This window comes from Electrophorus electricus, chromosome 2, assembly GCF_041902795.1.
Source record: "Electrophorus electricus isolate QZ-2024a chromosome 2, ASM4190279v1, whole genome shotgun sequence".
In the NCBI taxonomy this organism is placed as follows: domain Eukaryota; kingdom Metazoa; phylum Chordata; class Actinopteri; order Gymnotiformes; family Gymnotidae; genus Electrophorus; species Electrophorus electricus.
In genome coordinates this window covers 6,577,114-6,604,867 of record NC_137498.1, presented here as the reverse complement: position 1 = coordinate 6,604,867, position 27,754 = coordinate 6,577,114, and the positions used below count along the sequence as shown (strand labels likewise).

The 27,754-nt window shown below is 40.7% G+C and overlaps 2 long non-coding RNA genes and 1 other non-coding gene across 4 annotated transcripts; 2 read left to right on the top strand and 1 right to left on the bottom strand.

The window, feature by feature from the left end:
* The first annotated feature begins 20,643 nt into the window (after positions 1-20,643).
* LOC145660003 (uncharacterized) lies at positions 20,644-21,000 on the top strand. The gene is made up of 3 exons (XR_014126220.1): positions 20,644-20,696; positions 20,778-20,831; positions 20,918-21,000. It is a non-coding gene; the product is annotated as an uncharacterized LOC145660003 (long non-coding RNA).
* A 32-nt stretch (positions 21,001-21,032) lies between these two features.
* On the top strand, positions 21,033-26,196 carry LOC145660002 (uncharacterized). Of its 2 annotated transcripts, none has more exons than XR_014126217.1 (4): positions 21,033-21,114; positions 21,189-21,261; positions 22,757-22,940; positions 25,998-26,196. It is a non-coding gene; the product is annotated as an uncharacterized LOC145660002 (long non-coding RNA). The 2 variants fall into 2 exon arrangements; XR_014126218.1 differs by lacking the exon at positions 25,998-26,196 and adding an exon at positions 23,801-23,994.
* On the bottom strand, positions 21,960-22,032 carry trnav-uac (transfer RNA valine (anticodon UAC)). The gene has a single exon. It is a non-coding gene; the product is annotated as a tRNA-Val (tRNA).
* Positions 26,197-27,754: the final 1,558 nt, after the last annotated feature.

Below are 27,754 nucleotides of genomic sequence, written 5' to 3'. Positions count from 1 at the left end.
TTGCTAAGCTACACATTCAGTTTGGCCCTCTGATCACTAAGTGCAGGAGTGAAATGATGTGTCCAAACAGTGCTGAGGGGGATCACTGTGTAGCACTACTTCTTACTGCAGGATCACTTTACTGAGGATGGGGACTGAACACTGGGAAGCTCAGGAGGAAGTGATGACACTAGAAAGACACTGTTTCACTGTTAGATTTAGTCTGTATGTGAGAGAGAAAGAAGTGGAGGAATAATTTATTTTGCACTTGAACACACTTCCCCTCTACTGTGGATATTAGTGGGTGGAGAATTTCAGTGGAGTTCTACTGAGAGAGTTGTAGAGTTCCAGGTTATAGTTGTATGGTGATTCCACTAGACAGACTGTAGTCTGGGCTGCAGTTTTCAGTGTTCAGTACACTGTAGTTTTGTAGAGTGTATAAGATGTGTAGCAGCATTACTGCTGTAGCTGTATGTAGTGTGTTGTGGAATGCAGGTTTGTTTTTAACTGCAGATGTGTTTTTACTTCCTTTTTGGAAATGATGTGCATACGAAGTCCTGTGAAGCATTTGAGGTTCTTCTTTATTGTACTGATTCGAAGCTTTGGACTATGTCATAGAGAAATGAACTGACCAAACAGCACTGAGGGAGGTCATTTTAGGTCGCTCCCACTGGCAACCACATTTTGTCTCTATGACAATGGACTGAAACGTTCAAGTTACAATGTCGACGTTCTCACTGATGATGTGAAACTATCTGCTAGATCACTGACTGATAAAGAAGAAAGAGGACATACCAAATGACAATGTATTAAACCCTACAGGATCACTATATATGTGAGTGAGAATGTTGTCATTCTTACTTATGTGTGTCTGTGTTGGGGATAGACGTTGGTCAGAACTTCATCTGAATGCACTTCCTCTCCACTATAACTGTAGTTGTCATATTATTCAGTAGAGTGTAGTTCTGAAGCGTGTGTGTATGGTGTGTATCAGCAGTCCTGCTGTAGCTGTGTGTATTTTGTGTGTAACTCAGTAAGAATGCAGGTGTGTGTTTATCTGCTCCTTGTGCTCCATGCTGCTGATGGTGAGTGTTACCTTCTCTCTACTTCTGTAGATCATCAAATATCTACTCAGTAGCTACTTTATAAGAAACACTGAAAACATCTATAGGAGTTCAGTTAGAGACGACATCTCTGACCACGTATAAAAGGCACTTTAAAGGCACATGTGGACACTAGTGCCAATGGGTGATGTTACTGTTTCTAATAAAGTAGGTGGTGAGAATAAAATTGTGCGTGTGTGTGTGTGTGTGTGTGTGTGTGTGTGTGCGCGCGCGTGTGTGTTGTATATTACCTGAACATGTAAGGTAGAATTTAAGATTTGGTTAGTAGGCTGCTTTCAGTTGTAAACCAAACCTTGAACACAATGTGTCATTGTGGTGCAGTTATATCTAATTACATATAACCCATGCATATCGGATTCAGTGCTCAGACTAGAGCATAATAATCAGAGTAAAGTAAGTAGTCAGTACATGGTTGTATAGTAAATGTTACTCTGAACAATCACAAATCACTGTGTGCTTGAGATAGTTAAGCCATGTTAAAGAGAAAAGAGATGAAAAGAGTAAAGAGATGAAACTCAAATGTTGGGACATGCACATGAGGGGATTGATAGTGAAGGTCTTCTACTGGTGTGTTTCTGCAGGCTGTATACTGGAACATCAGAAGATCACAGAGATCACTGCATACGCAGGAGACTCAGTACTACTGCCCTGTTCCTGCACTGACCCACAAACCAGACCTGAGAGTTTCACCTGGCAGAAACACCAAAACTCCAGTTATACAGAGATCTCCAGTGAGAGTGAACAGTACAGAAACAGAATTCAGCTGGGTACTGCTCACTCTCCAGGAAATCTCTCTCTACTCATATCACACCTGACTGAGGAGGATGAGGGAGACTACAGGTGTCTAACTAAAGGGAATAAATACAAATACATCAAACTTTATGTTTCAGGTAAAATATTATTCAGAAACACGGACAAATTAAAATCTCCTAAGTAGATTTCGCCTGGTGGATCTCCATCATGAACTTCGCTTTTCAAACATAAATATAAATGTAATATAAATACATTCACCACACACTTTATTAGACACACATACATCACATTTTACTAAAATTCAAAAACAGGACATTTAAAAATAGAGAAACACCATTACATATTTATGTATCTAACATGTGGACCACATTATCCTCAGATATTAGTCACCAGACACCCTCTGTCACCAGTCTAGAAGAGTTAAACACAACTAACATACATTTCACCTGCCCTCACTGAACACTTTCAGTACCTCTAATAAGTGAATGTGTAGGTATAATTACAGACTGTGTCCACCTGGTGTCTTACACAGTTTGTGTGTTACCCTGCACGCAGGATATCACTGGTCAGTTTCTGACCACAGATGTCCCAGTATATGTGGATACTGAACCATTCTCCACACGTCAGTCCCACTACAGTGCTGGAGGCTTGGTAGTGGGTGTTGTACTGGTATGAGTGGTTCAGGTACAGCAGTGTTACTGGATTCAGTGCTACTGGTAGGTTGAGAGTGTTCTGACAGTGAAAGATATCCAGCCAGCAGTGTTTCAGTGGTCAGACACTGATCATGACTGGAGTTGGAGGATGGTTAACACTAACTGTGTAATAGACCAGATGGGCTAGAACCACTGACTCTACAAATACAAGATTTTTCTCAACCATTCATATTTATCAAATGTGATGGAGCATAAACTATTGCATAAAGAGAGAGAGAAGGAGAGAAGCAGAGAGAGAGAGAAGGAGGGAGGCAGAGAGGGAGAGAGAGAAAGGAAAAAAAAATAAGAGCAGAGAGAAGAGTCTCCTCTCACAGCTGGTGCTGACACTGAGTTCATTAACACACACTAACACTAACACATCAGGACCAGTCTGAAGTACAAACAATCAGACCAAACCAAATTATTACACTTCACAAACTAAACTACATCACCCACTGGAACACAAACACAAGCACAAAGCAAAATGCAACGTTATCTGGCCCTAAAACGTCAGTACACTGTAGCAGACGACCTGTACACAGTGACTGACATTAAACACAGAACCACGTTGACAAAGTCCAGACTCAGAGAACACAGCCTGGCCGTCCAGACCAGCCGATATAAATGTCATGGCTGCCCAGAGAACAGAGACTCTGTCAGCAATGTAAATATGATACTGTAGAGACAGAGCTGCACTTCCTCACTGAATGTGAAAAATTCATCCAAATATGGCAAATTTATTTTACAAAATCTGAGACGGTCCACCCCAACTTTAAGTGTCTGTCTAACACTGAAACTGCCCATCCTACTGGGCGAAAAGAAGGAAAGCAGCGCTTTAGCTGGGCGATACATATCTGCCTGCCATAAGATGAGGGACAGTGATTAACCCACCCAAACACACACACACAAACACACGCACACACACACACACACACACACACACACACACGCACACACACAAACAGACTATATTACCCAGTTTATAAAAGTTACCTAACTATTTATTATTATTAACTATTTATTATTATTAACTATTTATTATTTTCCATCCTTATTATTTATTTCTCTTTCTTTACACTTCTTCCCTTTTACTTCTTCCAATTATTATTATTTCAGACCAATTGCAGTTTCTCTTCAAGTTCTTTATCATAACAGAATTCTTAATTTCCATAATTGCAAAGGTTGTAATGTTGTGTAATGTTCATGTTATAATACTGCTTTGGCAATACTAGAATACTATAGTGGTATATGGTCACGCCAGTAAAGCTTACTGAACTGAAATGCACTGAGAGAGAGACAGAGACAGAGAGAGAGAGCGAGCCCTGCAGCTTCAGACGTCTCCAAATGGTTATAAGACATTCAGTCCATCAACTACCAATGGCGGTAACACGCATTGGTTTAACGAGTGTGGGGCAGGATGCAAGCATGAGTTAGCCTGGTGTGATGTGTTCTTTTTTGTTTGTTTTTTTTTTTTAATGAAAATGAAAGCACACATGAACGTACTGTGCTAATGTTGCATACACAATGTCATACAAGCGATTAAGGCAAAATAACATTAGTCGTTGTACAGGATTGGGCTTTATAGGGTAAATAATGAGGGTGAGACTAGACCCAGGTGACGGGGGTAAGTGAAAGGAGAAACACAGGACCCCTGTGTGAGGGCATGAACAACACAAAGCATGTGGAGGAACAAAAACAAACAAAGGAGCACATGGGGAGGAGGATGGTGGTGAGAGGTGTTACAGTAGCACCCACACCCCCCTTAACACGGGGCTCCTGTGTGATGGTGGTGAGGGGTGTTACAGTAGCACCCACACCCCCCTTAACACGGGGCTCCTGTGTGATGGTGGTGAGGGGTGTTACAGTAGCACCCACACCCTCCTTAACACGGGGCTCCTGTGTGATGGTGGTGAGGGGTGTTACAGTAGCACCCACACCCTCCTTAACACGGGGCTCCTGTGTGATGGTGGTGAGGGGTGTTACAGTAGCACCCACACCCTCCTTAACACGAGGCTCCTGACGTGCATAACAGTTGACAAGGGAGCCCGAGCCCGGCATCACACAGCAGGGTCTGGAGAACCTGGACAAGGACAGGTGGGAAAGGAGGAAAAAAAGGGGCAAGTCCATCGGGTGAGGGGTGGAAACAGGACTTTGTACCACAACCAGAGACCTGACAGCAGGCTGGACAGGAGACGAGTGGGTTCCAGCTTGGGCAGTGGGATGGACGGGAGCCCGGCTGAGAGTAGGAGCACGGGATACAGGATAACAGGAACCCGAACCACAGCTGGGATTGGGACAGTTACAAAGACATGAATGGGGACAGACAAAGGCAGACACTGGGATTGGTAGGGTAACAATGAAAAGTCGTGTCAGTCCAAGCACAACAGAGATGTGACAGGAGGTGGCCAGGCCAGGAATGAGGGAGAATGTCTGCAGAGAGAGAGAGAGAGAGAGAGAGAGAGAGAGAGAGAGAGAGAGAGAGAGACACTAACAAATGCCTGGAACTCCAGTGCACACTGACAAAACAAGTCCAACAGCTTCATTCTAAACCTACTACTACAATAACATCTGAAAATGGTTAAAGGACTACAAATGTAGTCTTAATGACATTGACAATGTCAACTTTTATTAATTACTAATAATATTATCAATATTAATCAATATCAATATTGTCAACTCTGTCAAGTATAATGCCAAAATTTGTAATTTCAGATTGTAGCAATGCAGAGACTCATTCATGCTCCATCCTCTTTGTTTTTGTGCCAAAAAAACATTTATATTGAATGCTTGTTATAAAAATCATACAATATAATATTAAAAGTGACAAATAACACATCACATTTTAATTCTGCTTCCTACATTCCCACATGCAGGAAATGCAGACAATTCTCCAGTATACACACGTCATGTCATCTTAGCTGGTGCGGGGGGTTTACTGATGTTGATGGGATTAGGAGGAGTCATCTGCTGGATACAGAGGTACACACACACACACACACACACACACACACACACAAACACACTCCTATTCAAGTTCACAGACAATAACAGGTCTCATTGTGAAGTTCTCTGTGCAATATTATCCAGTAATACAGACCTCTGCTCACCTGGTAGACAGGTAGTGCACAGTGCTGATAACACACTGTCATGGGTTTGCTTCCCAGAGGGCACACATACTGATAAACATGTGAGATGCTCTTGATAATAAAATCTGTATATAAATAAATACATACATATCTGTCCATCTCACACTGAGTTAATTTTGTAGTTCACAGATGTGAACAGACGGTGAGCAGAGAGGGACAAACAGGACAGAGGAGAGATCAGCAGACACAGGTGGGTGTCACACATCCATGTTATAATATCAGTGAACTCTGATTCAGTACACAGATCTGTTCTACAGTGTCAGAGCTTGGATTATTGATTAATTTCTGCCTGTTAAGACCCAGTGAAAGTCATGCAGGTACTCGTGAGAGGTCATGTGTTTCTGAAAGTATGGAAAAACTTTAAGGGCCTTATTCTTGTGTGCACAGAGAACTTCACTACAGTCTTTACTGCAGTGCACACAGTCGATTCTGATTGCTAAATTATGACAGACAGTATGACATCATCTAATATGCTGTAGTTTAGCAAAGCAGTTAATTGTTTAATATTCTGTAGTTTCACAGAGTAGTTTTATTTGCCTAATGTGCTGTAGTTTACCAGTGACTTTTCAGCAGTCATTCATTTATGACTGTTGCAGCTAGAGATGTTAAGCATTGCTTATGTGTGTGTGTGTGTGTGTGTGTGTGTGTGTGTGTGTGTGTACGCTATATGCTTGATGATAACTTTATTATGATCACCTGCTCTATAGCAGTACCTTTATGCTACTGGGCCTTTTTAGACGCCTCACTGCACTCAGAAGTAACTTCTGAATCAACCAAAGTAGTAGAAAAGCGCCGGAAAATAATGTAATTGCCGGCCAATCCCTTCATGTAACACCGACATGAGGCAAGAAACCTTTGGGCTATATACAAAATAGCTTACTACATACTGTATGCTGCATACTGGACTCATTATATACTGTATACTGTTTACTGTTCCCTGTAGTAGTATGATGCATAATATCCAGTGTGTAAAAAACACAAACCCAACAACACAAACACAAAAAGGTCATGCGAACGTATGAAGTTCTACCCACTTGTGATTTACCACCACAGTTGCATGATGAGATGCAGTACACCACAGAGACAGGCCTGGTCACGTACTGGATTAATTGGCCGTAGCAGTATGTCATCTGGGTATATTTTGCGTACTGGAAAAATTCATTTTGGTCAGACTAGTTTCCAAGATCTCTTCAGTAAGCACTCATTAACTAAAGAAAAATTGATCAACACACATTTATCATTTGTATTAAAAAGGGCAGGTGATGTATGTATGTGGTTACTCTCCTCAGCCACTTTATTAGGATCACCTTTACACTACATCGTTATCTGCTAGCTGCATTATATACCTGTGTGCAGTTCCACCGGCTTGTGTATAAACTTCAGACACACTGCTTTTCTTGTTACACACTCATACATGCCCTAAAGACACTACCACTGCAGAGACACTTGTTTGTTGAGAGTGGTCTACCATCCAGGTAGGATCCATTCAGCAGTGCTCCTGTGGTCACACACTAAACAGTGGTGCACACCTGTAAGACATGTGCACATATTAAATTACAGACTGCAGGTCTTTATTAAAGTGGCTGGTGAGTGTTTAAATGTTTGTGAATGTATAAAACAGATTACACACATGCTTGCATAAATTATATTTACATGTGCATTTATGGATTAAATGTATATTAAAATTAACACCTCTGCAATACAATACATTTATTGTATTAACACTTGTATTAATCCACTCAACAGGGTGTGCATTATTCTATATGTATGTGTGCTAATATTTTGTAATTGTGATCTTTTCTGCAGGATGATGTGATGTATTCTACTCTAGCCCATATAAACACCACCAGACCAGCACCCAGAGCAATGGATAATGGAGATAATACAGAATATGTCAATATCAAACTAAATTAACAAACCTGAACACACACACACACACACACACACACACACACACACACACACACACACACACACACACACACACACACACAGACTTTTATTGTATGGTATCTAGCCAGTGAAGTGTAGTTATGTTCTTCTGTCTTGGTTTCAGTGCTGTCTTTGTATAATTTTCTGTATCTATTGGTAATTGCTAATTAACTTCTAATTAGTTACTCCAGGTGTGGTTTCAGACTGGCATAAGTTAGGAATTGTAGGGGAGGACTAACAGTGACAGGGGCAGGACTAAGACTGATAACATTACAGTGTAGCCACTCCAAGAACCAGAGTACTTGGGTTTTATTCCTCTTGATTTCATCTTCTACATGGGAAAGGAGGCTAACTGCTAAATCTAAATGTTAAATGCTGTAAACGTCAATTAAAATTTTCTCAGTCTGCAACTATAATTGTGACTCCTACAAGTATCATTTCCTACAAGTATCAAATGTCTGTACAATAATAAAAACAATTTATTATGTTTTATTACATTATGGATTTTTTCAGCAGAATGGTTTTTCTTCATTTTATTTGTGTATCTCTGTTGAAGCATTTTTGGATGTTTAATCTTTAAATTGTAGCACATTTTTATGTTAAGCAGGTCATTTTATAGTCAAATGCCGTCCCTTGTCTGTACGCATCACTTCCACTGTGAGAGTCTATTGCTGTTTCATAAATAAAGAGCCAAAGCAGGACAGAGAGTTGTGGTTTCTGTTTATACCCACTGATAACCACATACATCATGAAGGTGTGTGTGGTGTAGTTCACTGACAGCAGTTGGATGTCACTGTTTGTTACTTTCTCTTTAGGACCAGGGTTGAACTCCAAAGTAGAGCAGATGGTTCTGCAGAATTGTACACAGTGTGAAACCAGATCAGTGACATGGAAACAGTCTCACTCAGACCTTTTTTCCCCAAACAGGCGACTCTGGTCCAGTTCTTGGTGTGAAAGGGTTTATATGTAGGCTGGTCATAGGAGGTAGTTGCTTAGGGCAGTAGAGCTGCATTGAAAAGGTTCTGCAAAATGAATTTATTTTGCTGTTGTAGCTGAGGCAGTTGGCTTGCTACAGCTTTATATGACATTATTACCTATATACTTATACTAAAATATAAATATTAGGAGTGCAGTGGTATGTGTTTTCATCCCAAATCACCCCATACACATTACAGTTCACTGTATGCAGTCATACAGAGAAAACACAGTAGTCTAAGTGTGAAGGCTAATGAACATAATGTGGAATCAAACTTCACATCTGCGATTTCCACTCCAAACCTTAAGCTGTAATCTATGAGCAAGTTAGCAACATGCTAGGCTAAATGTCGCTCAAGCTCGTTAGCGACATTTACTGAATCGTTAACACTATGAGCTGTTTCTTTCAAATCACCTGTGTGGGAAAGTTTCCCAGCAACCTGAGTGGTGGACGAGGACAGTGTGTTGGTGTTGTAGGGTGTGTGTGCTAAAACACATGAACATGCACATTCAACAGCATCACCCAGATGTGCCAGTTGTGTTTGTTGCTTTTGTCCTGTTGCACCAAACAGTGATGCCTAAATGGAGTGTGAAGAAGATCTCTTACAAGTAAGGTGCTTTTCAGGATGTGGAACTTGGAATCTTCTTCATATATGTATATATAATATCTGAAGAAGTTATATTTATTTCTGAGGTGGTTATTAGTAATGAGTGGAAATGTGCTCACTTGTTTATTTTTGTTTATTTATTCCTCACTTGGTTATTCTGTGTATGATTCAGCTCTTGGTCACTACACACTTGATCAGGAAGGCTGGACAGCCCACACACACACACACACACACACACACACACACGACCATGTTACTTTTTGAGATTCATGAACTTTAAGTTCTGCTGTGATCCAGCTCTGAACCTCATGGTTTAATCAATAAATCACTAACTGACTCATGAGGGATTCTGAGGAACAATGTCATATTCACTCCAGTGACACTGATGTTTCAGAGAAAGCTAGATGCTCGAGGATAAAATGAAATGTGATTTTAATCAGAAAAGGATAATCCAACACATTCAAACTCAGGCAAGGATCAGAACCAGTACTATAGGATAAACAGAGCCAGGGAGCATCACAGAAAGGAACTAAAGTCCAGGTTGAAATCCAGAGAGACAAAATATCCAGGCAGACAAATCCAGGAGGGGCACAAAACAGAAGTAAGCAATCAGAAATAGTTCAGAAATACAGAAAGCCAATATATAACATTTAAAACATTTAACTCACACTTTTATCCAAAGTAACTTACAGTTATAACTGAATACAATTTAAGCGATTGAGGATTAAGGGCCTTGCACAGAGGCCCAACAGTGGCAACTGGCAGCTTTCTAATTACTAGCTGAGTACCTTAACCACTGAGCTAACACTGCATATCACTCCATATGCACAGACATTACTTCCACTCTAATGACCTCAGCAGCTTTCTTCATTTAACCAAGCGTTTGGGTTTCCGCAGGATTATCAAGAAATGAGATACTCCGCTGTAATCTGTAAAGGCATTGGGAACGCAGCACACACTCAGGTGTGTCATACTCTGAACAGACTGATATTAAATGTTCAATTCATTTATTTATTCTTTTGTTGACATATTAAGGACTCACTAGCTGCATTAAGTCCATATAACTGCAACTTCCTAAACAGAGTGTCACATGAATATGACATTTTTGAATGGTGTATCATAATAAATAAAATCAAATTTATTTATGTAGTGCTTTTTAAAACAGAAATTGTCACAAAGCAGTGTTACAAATGTCCGAGTCCAAGCCCCCAGTGGCAAGGAAAAACTCCCTAGAGCATGAAGAAGAAACCTTGACTCGAAGGTGGGGCCCATCCTCCTCTGGCCGACAACAGTCACCACAATAATAACAATTTTAAGACAAAAGTAAAAAACTAATAATACAATTTAAAAAATAAGCAATTAATGTCTAGTCCAGTTTTCTAGATGTCCTAGTCTTGTCCCGATGGAGTGCACGTGTCCGAAACCCATCCGCAAGAGAACGTCCTTTAACGTCCATCAAGTAGTTGGCTGGGGTGGAGGTGTGGTGGGCTACAGCAAGGGACATCAGTGGGTGGAGGGAGTAGCCATGGCAGCTGAGATGGGTGTAGGCTCAATAACATCATGACATCAGGGGTAGGTGAACCTCGGCAGAAAGAGAGACTAAATTATTAGGCATGTCCAGGTACGAGAGTGTGAAAATGAGGGACTGTTTCTTAGTGAGAATGCTGGTGAGATTTAATTTTCTCTCCACTTTGTTTTATTCACAAAAGGTGACTTTGCAAAAAATGTTTTTGGTCACACACTTAGAAACACACACACACACACACACACACACACACACACACGTTCATATATAATTAATGAGGTTCTGACTGGGTCATCACCTCTTGTTTAATCTAATTTAATGAGCAATGAGAGACTGGTGGAGAGCAAACCAACACACATAAAAGCTGTGGTTGAAAAATCAGGGTTATTCCACTAAATATTGATTTGGGAATTATTATTTTTATTAGTGTTGTTTAAAAATTAATGTAAACTTGTTTTCTTTGCATTTTTGAGGTCTGTAAACATTGCATCATTTTTGTTATTTTGCCAGATGTTATGTTCTGCAAATGACAATATTTGTATTTGGAAATTTGGGAAAAATGTGTGAACCCCTAGCAAATCATGTTTATGAACTACCAGCGAAAGCCTGTGTGTGCTTTCTAGTCTGTCAGTCTAAACAGAAAACACAGTTTGAGTAGGAAACAGGTTTGTGCAGGAAACAGCTCCACCCTGTGGCCACACCATGCATGTGCATTTCACAGGGACAGCAGCTGGGTCAGAGTGGGTGTGTGCGCTGTGAAGTGAAGTTATAACAGAGTAACAGCAAGTCTTCTCAGGACCCACGTGGCAAGTTCAAGAGGTTTTATTGTCATTTCAGCTATATACAAGTACACAACAAAAACGAGACAATGTTCCTCCAGGACCATGGTGCAACATAAAAACAACAGTGCAACAGACCACATGCTACACAAGTGCAAACAGCCCAATATAGTGCAAAATGTCATTAAATAAACATTAAATAAACAATAATGTGTTTGGTTTTGTGAAACTGCTGATGAGAACATTAAAGAACAGAAGAGGTCTGGCCAAGCTCATTTGTTCCCAGTTCCTCTCTGCTGGGTGGACATTAGGGTCTGTTGGACTGAAGTACTGCTGAGAGAGTTCTGGAGTCAGTGTGTGTCCACAGTGGTGGTGGAGTTCTGGGTGTAGAGTTGTCAGTGTGTGCTGGGAGGTCAGTGGTGTTTTCAGTTTGTGTTTTCTCTTCACTGTGCTTCATCTCACTGAAGGTGAGTGTGAAATTCTCTCTTAATGCTGAGTGATATGAAACTACATTTTATATGAAACTGTACATTTATGTGTGAGTCGGTGAGTCTTTCTCATCTTTCCTCTCATCAAAATTTGATTCAATGTTTGCTTCACAAATAATCATTGGTCACTCCTGCATTTTGTGACTTAATTTTAAATACACAATAAAGCTTCAAAAGGATTACCCTGATTACCTTAATTTACTGTTTAATTTACTGTTTAATTTATCTTTCTGCAGGCTGCACTCTGGTAAAGAGTAGAAGAACATTACATATCCGAGCACATGTAGGAGACTCAGTACAGCTGCCCTTTTCCTGCACTGAACCACACAGCAGACCTGAGAGTTTTACCTGATATAAACACCAAAACTCCAGTTATACTGAGATCTCCAGTGAGACTGAACAGTACAGAAACAGAGTTCAGCTGGCTACTGCTCACTCTCCAGGAAATCTCTCTCTACTCATATCACACCTGACTGAAGAGGATGAGGGAGACTACAGGTGTTTTATTAATGGGAGTGAATGCACAGACATGCAACTCACTGTTACAGGTAAAAGGCATCACATCTCTATTTCTACTGACTTAACAAAACTCATTTTATACTAAACTGTATGTTGCTTTTTTAAACATACACTGCAAATGTCTTTGCCATCTCATTGTAGGTCAACACTATTAACATTCTAAAGATCACCATGGAGTTGTATTTCTTAATCACATGATTATTATGATTACATGACAGTTTATTTGAACTGTGTGTCTATAATGATTTGCTTTGGTTCCTGTGTGTTCCACTGACTGCACATCCACAGCTGGACAGACGAATCTACAGGGTCATGTGGGAGGGTCTGTTCTACTGCCCTCTCCTGGACTGCACTACACACCAAACCACACACTCTTAAAGGGACCTTCCAGAGACAAAGAAATCTACCCCACTGACCAGACTCAGCGTTACACAGGCAGAGTTCAGCGGCTCAGTTATTCTCCAGGAAATGTGTCTCTACTCGTATCACAACTGACTGAGGAGGATAAAGGAGTGTATGTGTGTTCCCTGAACAGTAATGTTGTCAGGAGAGTGTTACTTGATATTACAGGTAAATGAACCTGCTGCTGTTTTCATTTAGTCCATATGCAGTTTTGAGATGAACAGAGATTTAATGTTCTCTCTCTTTCTCTCTCTCTCTCTTTCTCTCTCTCTCTCTCTCTCTCTCTCTCTCTCTCTCTCTCTCTCTCTCTCTCTCCCCACTTTCACTACAAACTCTACTCCAGTGACCAAAGTCCAGACTAGACCAATACCTTCAACCACATCATATCAAGCACCTACTGGAACACACAACACAGAGACCCCAGATAAAGGTAAGAGGTCATAGTTCTGATGTGTTTTGATAAGATGTGAAGATACAATATGAAAGCTCGGCTGTGTCTTTAGTGAAATAGTAACATTTATTCCCATTTTATTTGTTACACATGCACACATTCTCTCTCTCTCTCTCTCTCTCTCTCTCTCTCTCTCTCTCTCACACACACACACACACACACACGTTCCCTCCTTATTTATATTTTCCCATTTACAGATTCAGATTCTGCCAGAATGTATTAATTCATCCTTACATTCCTGTTCTGCTGCTGTTAGGAATTGGAGTTATCTACTGGAGATACAGAGGTACACACACACACACACACACACACACACACACACACACACACACACACACACACACACACACACACACACACACACATGTTGTGCTTACTGTGCCTCATTCTGTCTGCTTTCATTCTGTAGTTCAGAGATGTGGGCAGAGGGAGAGCAGAGACGTGAGGACACAGGTGAGTACACACTCCCCCTTAAGACTGATAGCACGCTGCGTTCGCTCTATTCTAGCTGAACCCATATGGTTCATTAACATGCTTGCACACAAAAGCCACCTCAAAATGCAGGACACAGGCAGGGTAGCATGCTTTTCTCAGCTGTTACATCACTGAACACTGCCCCATTTTAAAGGGTCTTTTCAGCTTTCTTCCTTCATTCTGAAGGCACAAATGGTCTATTCTGTCAGACTTTCAATTTATCACACCCACAGTCCATGTTTACATGTACAGTATAAGGCAGATGTTGTTATCAATATCATCTCACATGTTTATCAGTATGACAGTATGTGTGTTCTCAATCAAACCCATGACTCTCGTGTTACCAGCACCTGTCTACCAGGTGAGCAGATAAGCAGGAGATGGATTACTGGATATTGTACAGAGAACTTCACACTGAGACCTGTTATAATTGTGAACTTGTATAGAAATATATGTGTGTGTGTGTGTGTGTGTGTGTGTGTGTGTGTGTGTGTGTGTGTGTGTGTGTGTGTGTGAGTATTAATGTTTATATTTTCTCTGGATGATGTAATGTACTCCACTCTAGCGCACAGTAACACAACCAGAACAGCAAAGGTCGAAGACACTGCAGATAAAAGAGAATATACCACCATCAAACTTAACTAATACACACACACACACACAGTGTCATTAATTCTACATAGTTTTCCTTTGTTATTCATTTAAATTTAAAATAAACAAATAAACAAAAGTTCTGAATTAACTCAGTGTGTTTTTTGATTACTGATAGTTTCCTGGCAATTTTCTTACACACGGCTTCAAAGTGTTTAACGACCAATCCAAGCACACGGTGTAGTTTAGCACAAGAAGAAGCTTCGCACGTGTCTATGATGATGGTGTAGGACACAGCATGGGCCGATGAAGGTAGTGGATGCAGTGTGGAGAGGTGATGTCATTGGTGGGCGGAGTTTGATAAATGCTAATGTATTATCTGCACACTGCTTATGTCTGTTTAACATGGAGATTATGTAGGTATGGCAGGTGCTGGAGTCTCAGTTAGAAACTCCATAAGTTTATAGCTAACTTTATGTACGTTTGTTTTGTGAAATTCATAGAATGGTGAATGATTAGTTTTCTTTGAGCTGTTAGTCACAGTTTCAGTTCCCACTGCTTCAACAAGTGATGGCTGCAGAGCTCCATTTTTTAAGGCCTGCTTTTGTGATGCGAGGAGGTAAAGCAGGATGCGAGGAAGAGTCATGTTACACACAACAAACATTTATTGTGATACACAAAAGACATCTAAGTGGTTAGCAGGCTAACCGGGTTTAAACATCAACAACACTTATACTCAGACACAAGACTTATATACATGCATACTAATGACACACAATAAGGAGCAGGTGTGAAACACAGGGAGGGCATAGCCATACAGATAAACACACACACACACACACACACACACACACACACACACACACACACACACACACACACACACACACACACACAGACACACACACACACATACGTTTGGGGGGAGGGGCCGTACCATGACAGCTTTCCTAACAAAGGTTCACCAACCCCAGGAAGGAGGCAGGACGCAGGAAGTGTTTATCTGGGCAAACCAAGAATTAGAGTTATAACATTAGTGTAGTTCAAATCACTTGCAGATTTACAATGAACCCACTTACACAAATATGGTAGTCAGAAAATGTAAACTGTGCACAAAAACTGTAAACTGTAAACTTGTACAGCACTTTCTTAAACCCAGTTTATAAACAGCTTTACAGGGAATAGAATGAATAATAAAGCTTATTACATCCTGAGATCTCTCATCTTATTTGCAAAAATAAAAAATAAAAATAAATGAAAGTTGAACAATTTAAATAATACAATGCAAAATTAAATTAGGAATTAATCATTTAAAGTAAAAGGCAATTTACATGATTAAATGATTAGAAATAGACATAGCACATTATAAATAAGAAAAGGGAAGACCTTTCATACAAAGCACTTAACGCATTATGAATGTTCAGAACATTTTGCATCCATCAAGTCTTTATGGGCACTTGTAATACCTTATAGCATTATTTTAAAAAGATTTTGTAGTCTACTTTGAGTACATGATTTAAAGGATTAAAGGGTTAAAGGTTATGATTTGAAGCTTCAGTGTCTCACTCTGTCTGGATCAGAGCTGCTCTTTAAGGATAAATCCTGCATGAGTTCACATGCCAGCATTTCTCCAGGATCGCTCTGATGTGCTGCACTCGTCTGTAATATTAAAACCCAGTGACAGAGCAGTGCAAGAACAGCTGACTCGAGCACTAGATAATGCTTCATATCAAAAAGTCAAAGATGAATGCTCATTGGTAGTGTGATTTTGTGCAGTAATACATTTAATGTTTTGTGAAAATAAGATAAGGCATTAAAAAACAAAAGTAATAAATGAACGAAGGTTTAACAAGGATACACATTGTCACTGATGCAAAATGCCTCCGTCACAGTATCCCTACTGTATTTCTTTCTCAGTAGCTCCACCTAGTGGAGGATTTAGTGCTGGGTAACCTTGAATGAGTATGTGCAAATACAAATACAAGATTTTTATAATCCATTCATATTTTAATAAAACTGATGAAGATCTTAAACTGAACTGCTGGCCGAGCCAAAGACTGTCAGATGGAGTTTTTTTTTTTTTTTACATTTTTTATAAAGAATCTAAAGTCATCTAGTCAACTGACCAGACAAACCGTTACACTGATAGAATTCAGCTGGTTACTGCTCCAGGAAATTTCTCTCTGTTCATATCTGGTCTGACTAAAGAGGACTGGGGACAGTACAGGTGTAGCATCAGCAGTCATCATCTTATAGAGGTCCAACTCCAAGTAACAGGTAAACCAACCTCTTGTATATTTATAGTATGCATGAAATGTTGACTACCCTTAGTGACTGGTCTGTACCAATAACTATCGTACTATGAATAAAAATACAGTCAACTAGACAAATATGGAATGCTATTCTTATCTAAAATATGAATCTGAACCCACTGATGCAACACTAATAGATCACAGACCTGAAACACTCAGAAATAAAATATGACATTCTGTTTGTGCTTTATTTTAATCTCCCCATATTTAGTCCAAGGTGCCTGGGTCATGTGGTCAGAAACTGACCAGTGATAAAATAGTGGATCTCTAACACAAAATATTCATGGCAACAGATAGGCTGTACTTTCTAACTGTGGACATACTAGGTGTTTCTTTTAGAGTATAAACACCCTGGATTTGTGGCTGACATGAGGCATATAAAGACATTTAGATTTCAGCTCTGGTTGTTTGAGCACCAAGTTTCAAGAATCATTGAGAAAATACACTGCCTGACCAAAAAAAGGTCACACACTCTAATATTTCATTGGGCCGCCTTTAGCTTTGATTATGGCATGCGTTCGCTGTGACATCATTTCCACAAGCAAGTCACAACATTTATTTGTGTCCAGAGTTGCATCAATTTTTTCCCAAGATCTTATATTGATGATGGGAGATTTGAACCACTGTACAAAGTCTTCTCCAGCACATCCCAAAAATTCTCAATGGGGTTCAGGTCTGGACTCTGTGGTGGCCAATCCATGTGTGAAAATGATGTCTCATGCTGGTGAACCACTCTTTCACAATTTGAGCCTGATGAATCCTGGCATTGTCATCTTAGAATATGCCCATGCCATCAGGAAAGAAAAAAAATCCATTGATGGAATAACCTGGTCATTCAGTATATTCAGATAGTCAACTGACCTCATTCTTTGGGCACATAACGTTGTTGAACCTAGACCTGACCAACTGCAGCAACCCCAGATCATAGCACTGCCCCCACAGGCTTGTACGGTAGGCACTAGGCATGATGGATGCATCATTTCAGCCGCCTCTCTTCTTATCCTGATGCACCCATCACTCTGGAACAGGGTAAATCTAGACTCATCAGACCAAATGACCTTCTTCCATTGCTCCAGAGTCCAATATTTATGCTCCCTAGCAAACTGAAGCCATTTTTGCTGGTTAGCATCACTGACAAGTGGTTTTCTTAAGGCTACACAGCTGTTTAGTACCAATCCCTTGAGTTCACTTCGCATTGTGCGTGTGTAAATGCTCCTACTTTCACTATTAAACATGTCCATGAGTTCTACTGTTGTTTTTCTATGATTTGATTTCACTACACGTTTAAGTGATCGCCGAGCACGATCATTCAAGATTTCTTTCCGACCACATTCCTTCTTCGAAGATGATGTTTCCCCACTGTCCTTCCACTTTTTAATAAGGCATTGGCCAGTTCTTAACCTGATTCTAGTAGTTTCAGCATCTCCTTAGATCTTTTCTCTGCTTGATGTATGCCAATAATTTGACACTTCTGAAACAGATTAACATATTTTCCACGACGACAGAATGTGTCTTTCGATATGGTTGTTTAACAACTGAGAAGGTACTCACTGCATCAGTTAGGGTTAAATAACTTGTTTCCATCTGAAACATAATCACTTATGCAGTAATTATCCAATGGGAGGCTCTTAACTATTTGCTTAGTTAAATCCAGGTGGTGACCTTTTTTTTTTTGGACATGTAGTGTATGATTCACAGTATTAAGTCCCACCTCTTTGTATCTGCAATTATTTGATTCTCTCACAGAAAATGATTGATTTGTATTTAAAAGAAAAGGCAATTTGCTTGCTTCAGAAAGGAAACACTGCACCTACAGAGCCCTGTAGCCTCAGACTAAGCTGTTGTATTACCACCACTGACACACAGCAAACTGACACACAGGAAACTGAACATTTCTGCTTGTACAAATTGTAAATCCATCAGTTCTGTAGTATAAAATCTAAAGCTAAATGTACAAAATACATAACAGCCCTGAACCCTCATTACTTATAACTGATCAGACTTTGCTATTCTTGCAGAGCCTCCACATAAACCTAGAAAGCCTAAGAGAGAGTAATGGAATTTACAAACTGTCAAAAAAATGATTTATTGCTTGATTTGTTTTGACCCTCCATATATATATATATATATATATATATATATATATATATATATATATATTATTATTATTATTATTATTATTATTATTATATGATTTATGATGTGACAATATTATATGAAAATAAATTAAAACACAATGAGGGATCCTCAAAATAGTTTTATTGACTTAAAAAAAAAATGTAATTGTGAAATATTCCAGTGATTAAAGTAAATAAAACTTCCGAGTCTTAAACGAATACGTACCACCCAGTCTTTAATGTCCGCTCCGCTCTGCTGCCGGTCATGTAGTCATACTCAAACTTGCGTGTGGGTCTCGGGTGTGTGTGTGTGTGTGTGTCTCTCTCACTCACCAACTAATTCACCCCTCCCACTCCCTCCCATTGGTTGATTCTCTAGAGGTTACACCTCCGCGCCCCCCCTCCCCCACGCCCCCCAACATGCAGGAAAAACTTTCTGACAAAATATGATATAAGGTGAAAAAAACCTCCTCCCAGGGTCAGAAATACACTCCTCATTTGACTCCTCAATTTTGCCGCCTTTTCTTTCTACCCAACCACCCGGTCTGACCAATCCCGTGCAGCGTGCAACTCCTCCCACAAAACCAGACCCCCGTACTCGCTCATTTAAATTTAGTTGTACCCCAGATGTTTGAGTAGGAATCATTGAAATAATTCTTTAATAGTGAAATAATGTGATTAAAGAAAATAAAATTTTTTAGTCTCATACTACACCAGTTTGTCTCCACTTTCTCTATCTGTTCAGTGTCCTCTCTGACACACACTCTGCAGTCAGAGGTCATTGACTCTCTCTCTCTCTCTCTCTCTCTCTCTCTCTCTCTCTCTCTCTCTCTCTCTCTCTCTCACACACACACACACACACACACACACACACACACACACACACACACACACACACACACACACACACAACTCTCCCACGACACCTCTTCACTTCTTATTTGCCAGATGTATTCAAACAAGGCAATAAGCAAACTTTTCAGAAAACATCACAAAGTTTTAATTTATTTATTTTTTGTCTGATCTCTAACCATTGTGGTTACTCTATAAGTTTTATCACACAAGGTTTTTAACCGTTATCACACGTTGTACTCTTACCACTTTCAGTGCATTCCACAACTGAGAGAGGTGTTGGGGGAGGGACGTAATTTACAACTTCTATCCGAAAACCATTTCTATCCCCACCGACTTTTTCTTAAAGCCGTGTTTTCGGTATTTCACTCATTTAGTTCACAACAGGTAAGCAATTCAGTAATGCTTAACTAATTCATGCTATACCTTATATTAGTATAAGTTACCAAAAAGGCTGACGTGTATTTAGCTATTTATTTAGCTAATGGATGAAATACTTTATCGTGCGTTGTATGATTTAACTCAGTTGGGCTTAGCGTCGTAATTAATTTCAGGTCTAGATAAAACATACATTTTAACAATCAATGCGTATTATCTACAAGCTATCGTAAGTATTCTTTTGCGAGCTATCTAGGAAAGGATATTGTCAATGTCTTTATTCTGATGATTAATGGTCAATATGTAATATGACCGCTATGCCATAGAGTACGTGAAACATTTTGATCGACTAAAACTCTTTTGATCGACGGCTATTCTTATTCTCAGGGCTAGCTAAATAGAAAAACTTTAGCTTCGAAGTAGGTGAATCTATTTACTTAAATTAACCAGTACATGACCTGACATAAATGCGGTTTTGGTATAAAGGATATCATTATGGTGATCTTTTCTACTCATGGTCTATAATTCTGTTCTATGTATTTCCATAGTTTCCGACGTTCACGACTTCCTTGACTCTGTGGAGAGAAATGCCGCCCAAGGTAATTTCTTATTTGTGAACTTTTATAAATTTTAATTGTATGTATTTGTTTTGTTTACATTTTTGTTACTTTTATTTGCAGATATAAGGACACAAGCTGATGAAACAGTTCATATATTGAATGAGTTGTTACAAGGTAATCTTTTCTAGAGTGCGTCTACCATATGTTAAAAGATCGCTTTATGTCTAAAAGTTTATGCAGTGCGTTAATTTGTCACACAGGCAGAGGGGGTGAATCCCTCTACTGTCATCCACTATTCATCGAGCCCTCTGGCGGAGCTCACAAATATTTCACCTCTTACAACCGGCAACGTCTACAGAAACGTATACAGGTCACTGTGGCTTATAACATACGTCTAAATAATTCTAGGCCTATTCACGCTGTTCAACCACACTAACCTGTAGGCCACCATCTCCACGTAAGTATATTTTTAAAAGCATGTTTATTAATCACATTTATACTAGAATAATTGGATCAACTTTCTTTTCTAAGATGACTCGGATGACGAGGATGATTGACAGCTGTCAAATCAACCAATCAAATCAAGCAATAAATCATTTTGACGGTTAGTAAATACCATTACTCTCTCTGTTCACAAATAGCTGCCATTTTATGCAAATTTCGTGGGTATGTTGGATAGCCTAAAATGCGTTTTACGAGCAGATGTACTTAAAATTTAAATGGTTTACAATTCTAATTTTTCAGAAATATCTGATTCAAAGTTGCAGAAAAAAATGCTGCTTTCCAGCATTTGCTCATTTTTGGGGCTTGAAAATCATAGTTTTAAATCTGGCTAAGCAGTATGGCTTCTCAAGCATTAGGATGCAAAATTCAGACAACCCCACCAAAGTTCTCTTGTTTCTTACCCTTCGAGAAACAGACTGTTGCTAACTGGGCATAATATGAAGAGTTTTACTTTATCTCTGTAGTTCTCTCATTGGCATTTAGAGCATAACCTATTGCACAAATTCTGTATGCTTGACATTGCCTTGCAAGGATTTTTTCTTTGCCATAGACTTGATGAAAGTAACTTTTAAAATTGAGCTAATTAGCATAAACATTTTTAGGAAACAAAATAAGGACACACTCACTAAAGTTAATACTTCCTGTACTAATGTTTGAAAGACTTGAATTTGCATAGACATTATGCTACGAGTTTTAATTCATCAGTTTGGCGATTAGTTAAGGAGCCTGACTTTGCTCTGTGAAGAACAGCCCTCCATTCAACTGTAAGGACAGCAGTTAGACATTTACCAAGAAAAGCGTTTCAGCCTGGTATTGAACCAGGTACTTTCTGCATGTAAAGCAGACATGATAACCACTACACTACAGAAACCATACAGCAAGGGGACTTCTGGATCCATCCAGCATTTCCTCCCTTTTGGTGCCTGAAAGGCATAGTTTAAAAACTGGCTTGAATTGTCTTCTCCCCATTAGGATGCAAAATTCAATCCCACCAACCAACGTTTTCTTGTTTCATTGCCTTTGAGGGACAGAATGTTACTCTCTAGGAATAATATGATGAGCTTTACGTGATCACTGTAGGCTGTGGCCTGCAGTGTTTACTCTGCTCAGTAAAGCCATACATTTCAAGCTGCATGCGACTCCCATCTTGCCTGCTTCTCAAAACTCACATTATGGTTTAATATATATTTGAAGTACAGTTGTTTTCTATTGATTTTGATTTCATTTCAAGAAACGTCAGTTGTACTGCGTTTATTTCACCATCGTCTCAACAACATATCAGCAAGAATATGTTCTGATTGTCATTAAGAACATAATATGATTAGATTTATAGATCAAAACAACAATTAATCAAATTATATTTATCAAATGGAGCAAAATGAAGCTTGTGAAGAAAATACTAATATTTTCTTAATACACTTTCAAGAAGTAGTGGGGACAATGTAACGCAGTTCAGAAATTGATGGGGACAGGGTAAATTGCATCTGGCAGTTGTCTCGGGTATTTCCAATGCTGTGCCTCATGAGCTGAAAACTAACTTTGTGGTGTACCATGTTACGCAGGTTTTAAACTAACATGGATTTTGGCTGAAACAGAATCCATCCTTATAACCAACGACATAGACATCGGCACCATTCCCCCACATCACAGTGTCACCCCTTTCCACATGGACACCACAAGGCGGCAGATGAGGAGATGATGGGAGAGTGGCTGAGGAAGATGAGGGAGGAGCAGCAGACACTGAAGGAGGAGAGAGACATGGCAGGTTCTCCTGCAGATGTGAGTAAATGTATCTATTTTCATCCAGCATTCATTTTATGCATCATCTATAGGTTTTCTGTTTATCTGTCTGGAGTTGGTATTCTCAAAGCATTCCATTCTTAATATCATGGTAACCAGAATGAAGTCATTTTAATGACTTAACATGTCAGAATAATCTTGGCTCTGCAATGGGAAGCACTAATTTTTGTGTTAGATATGCAGGTAGCAGTCTATAGCAGACTATAAACTTAAGAGAACTCGAATGAATAGTGAATCTGAGAAGATATGGTAGTAGGAATAACACACTTTAATAGCAAAAGCAAATCCATTCACAGCCACTTATAAAAACATCTGTTTTCCTCAACACACAATCAGCTTTTTCATTCATGAAGCAAAGTGATGGGAATCAGGAACCAGTTCCAAATTGCCCGATCCATCAGAATTATACGACTCCGAGATGAAGACTTCTTTTTAGCATTGCTTGTGCATTTTTCTGAATTAGGCATTGTGCAAAACTAACATTGAGTGTCATGATTTCAATCTCTTACAAACATGCAAGAAGGTGTCATGGAGGAGAGGCGTGGCTTCTTTTCATGAAAAAAAGATAACAGAGGTGCATGGATTGTCTGGAATATGACCATTTCAAGTAAGAGTGGAATCACAAGACGTATGTCGAAACATCTTTCGATGCAACTTGGTCCAACATTCCAGAAATACCATGTGCTGCTGCTTCCCAGTCAAGCAGGATGTCCCATCCCCCAGATAAATATGCTGCATTAGAATAAAGTTAACACTATGCTGCCAGGCTTAGCAAGTTATTTCTTTGATTAAATGAAAATGAACACTGTACAAACCTCCTCTACTTTCATGCATATTAGATGAGGATGGACACACTGTTGCTCCAGCCAGCTGGAAGACTCAACATCAGCCCCCAGCTGAAAGCTCCATCTCATGCTTGCTGCACAGTGATGGAGAGTGAGCATAGCAGGGGTGAATGCATCACTGTGCCAGACAGGCAGGCAGGGAGGCAGACAGGCAAGTAAACTGGGCAGGCAGGTGGGCAGGTGGCAGGGTAAGCAGAGAGGCTGGGGAGGCAGGGAGGCAGGGAGGGAGGGAGGGTGCACAGGCAGGCAGGCAGGGAGGGTGGTAGGCTGGGGAGGCAGGGAGGGAGGGAGGGAGGGAGGGAGGGAGTCTGGGGAGACAAGCAGGCTGGCAGACAAGCAGGGAGAGATGGAGGGAGGGAGGGGGCTGAGGAGTGAGGGAGACAGGCAAACAGGGAGGGAGGCAGACTGGCACATAAGCTGGGCAGGCAGGCAAGTGGGTGGGCAGGAGGGTAAGCAGAGAGGCTGGGGAGGCAGGCAGGCAGGGAGGGAGAGAGAGGCACTGGGGAGGCAGGTGGGGAAGGCAGGAAGGGAGGGAGGCTTTGGAGGTAAGCAGGTAGGCAGGCAGGCAAGCTGGGTGGGCAGAGAGGCTGGAGTGAGGCTGGGGAGTCAGGCAAGCAGGCTTGGATGGAGGGAGGCAGGGAGGGTGGGGAGGCAAGCAGGCAGGGAGAGAGCAAGAACACTGGGTACACTGGGGAGGAAAGGAGGGAGGCAGGAAGGGAGGGAGGGAGACTGGGGTTACATGTGGCCAGATGAACAGAATGTATTCCAAACCTCCCCCAGGAGTCTGCGTCTCCATTCAGATCTACCTCCCCTCGGTGTCTGGGTCTCGATTCTAATCATGTGGCCACATGTATTCCCAGCCTCCCCTGGAGTATGGGTCACATGCTGCTTGTCTGGCCTCATGTATCCCCAGCCTCCCTCCCTCCCACCCTGGCTGCCTACCTGCCTCACTGCCTCCTGAGCCTCCCTCACTCCCTCCCTCCCTGTCAGCCTCCCTGCCTCCTTCTCTCCCCATCCTCCCTCCCTCAGTGCCTGCCTGCCTCCCCAGCCTTTTTCTCTCTGGCCTGCCTGCCTACGCTCCTCCCAGTGCCGCGCCTGCAAACCTCCCACGCCTTCCATCGCTGAGTGCAGCCGCACCTCCAGACCTCCTGAGCCTGCCATCGCTGAACGCAACCATGACTCGGCACCCACATCGGACATGCAGGTGGACGCTCAGGACACGTCAGACGTGCTCGTGAACGCTCAGCTCATGCTCCACTGGTGCCCACGCCCTACGACACTTCTGTAACTGCATCTACATAATGTATCTATACCTGTTTGTGTGAACTTGGTAAAAACCTGTTACCCTGCCTTGTGGCATCGGTGTTCCTTTACCTGTTCCAGTAGCTGCACTCATGCCTGTTGTTTATTTTGTTGCTGTGCCTGTCTCAGTTTTGTTTAACATAATTACGTCTGCCTTTGCTTCTGTGCCTGTCCCTGTTCCCGCAGCTATCCCAGTATTTCTCCTCTCCTGTCTCTGTGCTCGCCTCCTGTTCTAGCCATGTTGCCAGTCCCACTCCTTTTCCCTCAGTCTGTCCCAATTCCTGTGCCTGTCCATGGTTTACAGTCTCGTCTAGCATAAGTAACCTGGTTCTGTGCTTCATCGTTGTTCTCCTGTTAGCCGTTCCTTAGTGTTAAGTTTCCTTAGTTGCCTTGTTATCAGCCTCGCCCTGTTAGCCTGCTTAGTCTTCTGATTCTTTCCCTCATTCTATTCTGTGTTGTTTTTCTTGTTCATTTTTTTATATTAAACTTCTTATTTATTTGTTAATCCTGTCTGTTCGTTTACTCATTCTCATTAGGGTTTGCATACTCATTGCTCCAGTTCACTCTCACATCCGAGGCAGTTACTTTGTATATGTGTTCACCCTCAGCCTCCCAACCATTACACTCATGTGGTTCCTTATTTCCCAAAATCCAGATGTATTATTAAGTACATTTTAAATAGAAAAATAAAGATGCAGACTCGAGAATTAATTGAAGAGAATAGCAGGCCCTGTGTTTTTGCTGTTCAATATAACATACAAACAAGGCATATGGTAAATATGCTGCGTTAGAGTAATGTGAACGCCACACAGGCAGGTTTAGCAGGTTATTTCTTTGACTAAATTAAAATGAATGCTGTGCAAACATTCTCTGCTTTCATACATTTTAGATGAGGATGGACAGACGGTTGTTCCAGCCAGCTGCAAGACTCACCGTCCCCCCCCAGCTGAAAGCTCCATCTCATGCTTGCTGTGAGTGTGGCAACGGTGAACACGTCACTGTGCCCATCACTGCATCACGGAAGAGACACTGAGACACTGTGATGAAGAGGAGGAAGAGGACTACACTCAGATCATTATTATGATCATGTGGCATGGTTTAAAAAATGAAGCTTCAATAAAGCCATTAAACTAAACCATTTGGTGGTACTAATATAATAATAACAATAGTAAACTTTAGTTGTATACAACTTTTTAAAATTATAGCACAAGATAAGAGTACACACAATCAACAAAACAAAACCAGTTCAAACAACGATAAAACACTGGATAATAAAATCATAGAACATAAAATCTTCAATATAAACACTGTATAATATAAACAGTGAAATAAATTTTGTAAGAGAGATAAAACTAGACAGATTTACAATATAATTTTTTTTTTTACGTTCCATGTAATTTTCATACGCCCAAACTATGATGGAGTTTGCAGATCGGTGCCCTTCAAAACTATTTAGAATGAAAGAGCTCAATAGCATTTATGGCAGACCCCACCCACCAGGCCCCACCCCACAATCTTTCCATTCACTGTATATAAAAGATAAATAATATTAGATTCTATGTTATATATGTAAAGTATAATAATACTATAAGGATGGATGAAATAAAGGGTCAGTATCACTGCCCACACAGAACACATATTGCATCTGAGAAAGAAAGGTCAGACTACATCAGGAAATCACCAGAGCCAAACTGTAATGTGGACATTGTGTGGTCCAGCTGTGGCCATGCAGATGATGGTCATGACTAAAGTAACTACTGTCATCCACTGCTTGAGGCTCACCTAACTTCGTGGTAAGCTACCATCAGGCAGTATGCTCACAAATGTAAATGCAGCAATAAGCACAATACCAACAACCTGTATAACTGAAACCAACAAACTGGTATATACCACTGTAGTAATTAAGCTCAAGATCCTAGCATACAGAATGTAAGCAACAGGCCACTTCCACTATGCCCCCTGGAAACAGAGGCTTGAAACCAATATAAAGCCAACTTGAAGTCAGCAAATTGACAGATCTTCAGAAGGGGATAAAAACCAAATATGTGGCCTGGTTACAGAAGAAATACAATGGGTGGCCCATAACTTAGGATCTAGAGTCTGGTAAACAGAGGTCAAAAGAGTGGTCAAGAGGCTTTTTATTGTCTTTCTGTGATGGCGGCGGGTTAATGGAAGCGAGAGGCGGGTCAACAGTGAGGTAATCGATATTCTTCATAGGTTGTCCGTGATGGAAGCATGGAACCTCAAATACAGAGGAGCTAGTCTTCCTCTAGACAATTGATCACGCATGGTTCGACTCAACGTAGTAGGACCACTAATGTGCAGCTCCGTCTCTTCAGATCTGGGGGTTAAAATAGAGCAGGGAGTGAATGTGGAATGGGTGAAAATAATTAGTAATCAGGGGATTGTGAATGGGGCAGGTGCGATGTGTAGTCCTTAGCAGGGGTGGGTGTGTCTCCCCTGCTAACTAGCTGACCAACCGTGACACTTTCTAGCTATAAACAGGTAATTAAATAATGCGCCTACAGTACCATGATGCAACACAAAAGGAGAACATGCATAAACAATAAATATGAAATACAGCACAAATATTAACATATAGGCAACTCCAACCAGTGCACCATACTGTGACATATAAACAAATAC